At 33.6% G+C, this 6,529-nt stretch overlaps 1 long non-coding RNA gene across 1 annotated transcript; it reads right to left on the bottom strand.

The window, feature by feature from the left end:
• Nucleotides 1-575: 575 nt before the first annotated feature.
• LOC139845333 (uncharacterized) lies at nucleotides 576-2,170 on the bottom strand. Its single transcript, XR_011758282.1, has 3 exons — nucleotides 2,006-2,170; nucleotides 1,368-1,508; nucleotides 576-1,247 (listed from the first exon to the last, which is right to left on the bottom strand). It is a non-coding gene; the product is annotated as an uncharacterized lncRNA (long non-coding RNA).
• Between the last annotated feature and the right edge of the window lie 4,359 nt (nucleotides 2,171-6,529).

Raw genomic sequence — 6,529 nt, 5'->3', positions numbered from 1 at the left:
TCGTTTTCATTGATGTTGCGGAGACCTCACAAGTTTATTTCGATGCATTCTACGACATTATACATTATATACGATTACTACATTATCATAGTTTAAGCAGCTAGTTGTTTGTTTCTATATAAACCGTAATGAAACGGTAGAACGGGTCCGAGTTCTTATAGTGCTTTTAGTGCTGCTGGTAGTTCAGAACGATTGTCTGGATACCTATACAAATATTAACCCCTCAATAATCCCAAAAAAAAAATTGGATAGCATTTACAAGTAACACATTTGGCTACCTTAGACCCATTCAACTCAACTAACTTGTTTCCAGTCAAGAAGCTTATCTTATCAATTTCACCGATTTGAGATAATGCATAACTCATATCAACTCATTCATAAGTAAATCATAATGGGTTGAAATACCACTTGTATGGCCAATGATACCAAAGCAGTCTCCTCTATCCCTTTCTTGTTTATTGTATCTTTATAAACAAATATGTTTTAGCAAAAGATTAAATTATATAACTTGCGCAATACAATTTTGCTAATTTTAAAAATTTTGCCACTTCACCCCTCTTTCATAGATTATCTAGCCCTACCACAGAACCGAAGTATAGAAGCTTTATATTTGAGACCAAAATGAAGAAGTATACTTTTGACATTTGATATGAAAAGAAGTACTCTTCAAAATTATGTAACTTACAGAATCAAATTTGATCACAAAACTCAAAATCTGGATTTTATTTTATAAATGGGGCCGCATTATATCCAACGTCTGAGTACGTTTTACATGCTATAACTAATCGTCAATAGATCCATTGTGCTTACTCACATATGTTCAATAGCAAACATAATACATTCAATAACAAAATAGACAACAACATCAACAACATCGAATAAAATGAGGAGCATCTCCTCATTGTTGCTCAATGCTCAACATCCAACCATTTATATTCTTGACATTCTTAAACTTCCTCAAAAAGTTCATGATTTAATAGACCACAACGTCAATTCACATACTAATTTTCAAACATACGCAAATAATAAAATTAAATACTACCGGAAGATACCACAACTTGAACTAAACGTACAGATCATTACGATACTCTCAAAAGATTAAAAAAATTTGAACCTTGACGTAGTTTACTTACCTGTTACCTTAAGTACTGCTAATTTGAGATGTTAACCAATCTGACTGCGAGAACAATTTTTCAAATTCCGTTTGTAGGTACAATGAAGTTTGGCTACCAGCATCTTTGTTTGAACTTCATAATAAGTGAAAAACACGTTGAATAAAGCAACTTTAAGCATTTAAAAAGCACATGTTCGTATGTAATATTTAGACCTATAAATGAATTAGTGTAATAAGAAGATAAGTTTCTTACCTACTTTTCTAGTGCATTTTCTTTAGTCTATTTTCAATGATTCTAACAAACTTAAGACTTATTGGAACCCTTTCATTGCATAGTCCTCATGAAAATCCTAGCTACATCAGCAAATTTTGTAAGAAATTTAGCCACATCCTCCTGGAATAACAAACACAATAGTCAATGGGTCAATCTAGGTCATGATTTATCTTCAATATGATTAAGGAAATTACACATAACTAATCTAAGTTTTTAATACAGGTTAGTTTAGGGATTAATAATATTAATACACTTTGGTGACTTTTAAACATGTTAGACCCATTTTATAAATTCAAACTGTTTCTTTTCTTAGTAAACCTTTCAAACAACCTGTTAGAAACAAAGCATATCGTGAATTGAAATGACCCATCTTCCTTACAATATTTGTAATGAAATTAAAAACCAACATCATTTTCTTTGTTTGCAATCCAACTGTTTGCTTAAACTATATAGAATGAAAATTAAAAACAACATCAGGTTTAATATAGATTGAAAATTGTTTAAAATTAAAATGAAAAATTCTTTATAAATCCATCAACCATAAAGACGAAACCCAATTGATTGGACATAACTGACAAATTGTTTTTTGATTTAACCTAGAAATCGAAATATGGTACCTTTTTCCATAGCAATCAGATACGTCGATTGTTTTTGGCGTTAGATTGATTTCTGAATCTGTTCCGATCTGACTCAATTTCATTGCCAGATCATTTATATTATTTCCGATTTCATTGCCGGATTCGAACACAAATCGAGACTTACTGTAGATTTGAACGAATGGTTACGAACACAATGGATACGAATCAGATTTGTATATGTGTGCAGATATCTAATAGCTCTGAATTTGTTTCCAATTGGATTTTGAAGTTAGGGTTTTTGAGAGGAAATTAGGGTGTTTTTGTTATTGTTTGGTTGTGAATGAATTCAATTTTACAGATCCCTTATTTTCCCATGTTGTCTAGCTAGTTTTGTGTTTCAAGGGTGTTTTGGTAATCAAATAATTCATGGAGCGAATTATTATGTCATAATCAAGTTTAAGAAAAATGGATGATTTAGATTAGTGTAGATTATTTGTTTGATGGCTAGGAATCTAGGATTAATTCTTTCTTCTTTAGATGACCTGTTTTAGGTTTTGTTATTATATAAAAATAAATAAAAGAGATACAATATAATTAATAATTATATTACATTCTCCGTATTTATCTTTTCTTGATTTTTGAGCACAAATAATACGATTCACTATTACTCCGTATTAATTTTAAGAATAAAAAAATATATTTACTCCGTAATATATATGCAAAGTTCGTTTGGGCTCACCAACATATTCGAGCTTGATAAAGAAATCTCAAACTCAAAATCACTTGATAAACGATCTTTAAAGTATGTTCGAGTTGGAGCTCGTTTACGATCAACTCGAATCAAACTTCTAACGTATCGACTTCGAGTTTACACACCTATTCGTAATAGGTATAAGTTTTATCTGTTAGATTTTAAATATGCTTAAAATTGTTATACTAGCCTAACATTGTAAAGTTGATGCACCCTTTAACCTGGTGTACCTGTGAGGAAAGTGTTCTTTTGGGGCGGGTCAGAATTAAACTCAAAAATTCCGTGAGTAAAATGGGATAAAGTTGTATCTTCATATGAAAACGGGGGGTTAAACATCGGGCCTATAGAAAGTAAAATCTTGCGTTATTGAGAAAGTGATGGTGGAGGTTTAATACCGATACCGACTCACTTTGGGCTAAAATAATTCGTAGTATATATGGTTCGTGTAGTGGCTTGGAATTAGAGAGTGAAGCAAATCACTCTTTGAAACCGAGCATTTGGAGAAACATTCTTTTAACACGTACTCATCTTCATGACATTGACATCAATTTCTAAAACTCTTTCGTCAAAACAATTAGCGAAGGTTCGATGATGAAATTCTGGGATACGGCGTGGATAAACGGAAGCAAGTTGCGGGTTTTATCTTCTCTATAGATTGGAAGCTTCGAAACAGGCTACTACAAGGGAGCGAATTGATTTGACTGAATCGGGAGCTGTTTTAAGGGAGAATGGATCCATCCTCCAACCGGTAGAACACTAAGTGAGCTTGACGATTTATCCACTTTAATTGCGGGTTACAGTTTCAACAGTTCGAGAGGAGATGCGTGTAATTGGACTATCTCACATGACGCATTTTCACTGTAAGAATTCTATCCCTTCTTATTAATAATCAACTGCTTGCGGAAAACGTAAACTACACTGAAACTATATATGCGGAATAATTTGGTACCAAAAAATATAGAAATCTTCGTACGGCGGGCGTGTAAAAAATGGCTGCCCGTTAGGATTGAGCTTGATAAGAGAGGTATAGATTTGCATAGTGTAAGATGCCCGTTATGTGATCATGATCTAGAAATCGTGGAACACTCTTTAATCTTTTGCAAATGCGCTTTGGATTTATAGGACCGAGTCTTCGTGTGGTGGGGTCTAGGTAATATGACAAATCTTAGCATCAATGAAATCTTGAGAGGTAAAGGTCCGACTTCTTCAACGGCTTATGGAAAAAAAATTGGCAAGCGGTTGAATAGGTTTGTACATACCTAATTTGAAAAAATAGGAACCAGATGGTCTTTCGGGGGAAAAATTGGAATCCACTGGTAGCTTTGAATGGAATAGAAGTCAAAGCTTTTGATTGAATTTTTAAAAGAACGAAAAAACAGAAACTAGATTGGCTTACTTGAATAAACGATCATAGTGTATATCTCAGAATAGTGTAAGTTTTGTGTAATTGGTTTGCAAACTTTGCAAACCATTCTCGTGTAATTGTTCTTGAGCTTGCTCTTCGCTCATTGTAACACCTTTGGTTTGTTAATATAAACTTGCTTTAAAAAAAAAAAAAAACATTATTTGACGGTTTATGAAATGAAAAAAGTCACCACCCATTTATATGCATGAGACGTTGATATTTAGGGATGGCAATGGATCTAAAAAAATCCGAGATCCGAGGATACCCGCGCCCGTGATGGGTGGATAAAATCCAAAATCTTTACCCGTGGGTGGGCGATGGATGTAATTTTGTACCCGCAGACGGATTGCGGGTGGGTGATGGATGTAATAGATCCGTTGTGGGTAAAATCCGATCCGAAAATCCGTAATACCCATTTGAATAATCCGCGGATATACCCGTTCTAAATGAGTGAAAATAACTCTAGTAATTCGTCAACGTACTTTATGATTAGTTTTAGCAACTAAATTTTAATTGTTAATTTTAAACATTCTAACTTCGCATATATTAGTAAGAAAAGTATAACTAATATTATATGTTTTCTTATTTTATTATATCATAAACATGAATATATTATTGGATGATGTTTTTATGTCACTTTGAATTACGTAATGATATTTATTTTTGAATATTTTAGTTTACATATACTTCATGAATAAGATCCGCGGGTAAACCCGTGACCCGCGAATATCCGTACATACAGGTGATGGATCTAAAAATAAATCCGTGAACCAAGATCCGCGGATTAATGAATCGTAAAAAAATCCGCGGGTGCGGGTGATGGATGTAGTGGATCCGCGCCCACGACCCGCGGGTGTCATTCCTATTGATATTCTACCATGCTTTTATACATACCGATGAGTCGATGACTTTTTAAATTTGGGTTAAAGCCAAAAATAGGCTACAAACTTACACAAATGTACCGATGTCGCCCACAAACTCATTTTCGTCCTACTGTCGCCTACAAACTTATAAAAAATGTGCTAATATAAACAAAATACTTTTTTTAACCGTCAACAAAATGGTTGAATCGTGGCTTCTAAGTAGTCATGACACGTCGGTGATACATCGAAACATAACTGAAAGTATATGGGCGACATCGGAACAGAACTGAAAGTATATGTGCGACATCGGAACACAACTGAAAGTATATGGGCGACATCAGGACATATAAAATAAATAAAAAAAGTTAAATAATTAACTTTACCGGTTCAGCAGGTAACCGGTAACAAAATGTTAACATCAGCACATTTGTTATAAGTTTGTAGGCGACAGTAGGACGGAAATGAGTTTGTAGGCGATATCGGTACATTTTTGTAAGTTTGTAGCCTATTTTTAGCTTTAACCCTTTAAAATTTTAGAACAAACTTAGGATTGAGTTCCAACACTAATTATACCTATATCTAAAAGATATAGGGTAAATGAATAGTACTCAGCGGTTATTTCAACTTTTCGCCTTTTTTTTCTTCCCAAATTGAACAACAAAACCCCCACACTTTATCCAAAAAATCAAATCCACCCCCCAAACAGGGGGATAAAGTGTCAAATACTCATTCTCATAAAAAAATCTTAAACAAACTCCACACAAATATTCAATGGGCCATATCTTCGCGCTCGCAACGAATTAAATTTTTTTGCCATCATCGTTAAACTCGAAATAATTTTAGGAACACAATGTCACTAGCTATACGCAAAACGGACGCTTTTTAAAAAACGCTAAATATTTGGGGTACTTTTCATACACGTTAATTCTCCGTTAAATTTTTAAAAGTCGACAATCCCATAGCGAAACGCGGAGATGCACATATATTGTTAATTTAAAATAACATTTAAATTTTTCACGGGTTATACCTTTTAGTTCGACTCGAGTTGCGCTTCAACGACATCATCGTTAATCACAAAATGATTTTACAAACTAAACGCAATAAAATACATTGAAAACCGAACCCCCGCCGCGAAGCGAGGGCTCGAACACTAGTTTTCTCTACTTAAAAGAGTCCAAAGTTTCATTTTGGGCCTTTTTTATATAAATTTTGGTGTACGCAAAAACGATTGATTGTCGAACTCACCATGTTCGAATTCACTGTATTCTAACTCAAACAGGTTCGAACTTCGGTTGCAAGGTTGCACGTCACACTATAAATCTATAATAAATCAGATCAAACAAGGAAGAAAAAGTCGAAATCGAATGCGAGTGGAAAACAAGATGTGTTACAATCAACCCAATCTTATCCGAATGTCAATTTGAGTCAACCATAAAAACAATTATGTTGTGTGTTATTTTGTTATATGTTTACTGTTGTGTGTTTTGTGTAGTTATTTGATATGATCTTCATAAATAAATGTTACACTATTTGTTTATTGTAAA

The sequence above is a fragment of the Rutidosis leptorrhynchoides genome, chromosome 4 (genome assembly GCF_046630445.1).
Source record: "Rutidosis leptorrhynchoides isolate AG116_Rl617_1_P2 chromosome 4, CSIRO_AGI_Rlap_v1, whole genome shotgun sequence".
NCBI lineage: Eukaryota > Viridiplantae > Streptophyta > Magnoliopsida > Asterales > Asteraceae > Rutidosis > Rutidosis leptorrhynchoides.
The sequence above is the reverse complement of the archived record's forward strand: the minus strand, read 5'-3'. Positions and strand labels throughout refer to the sequence as shown.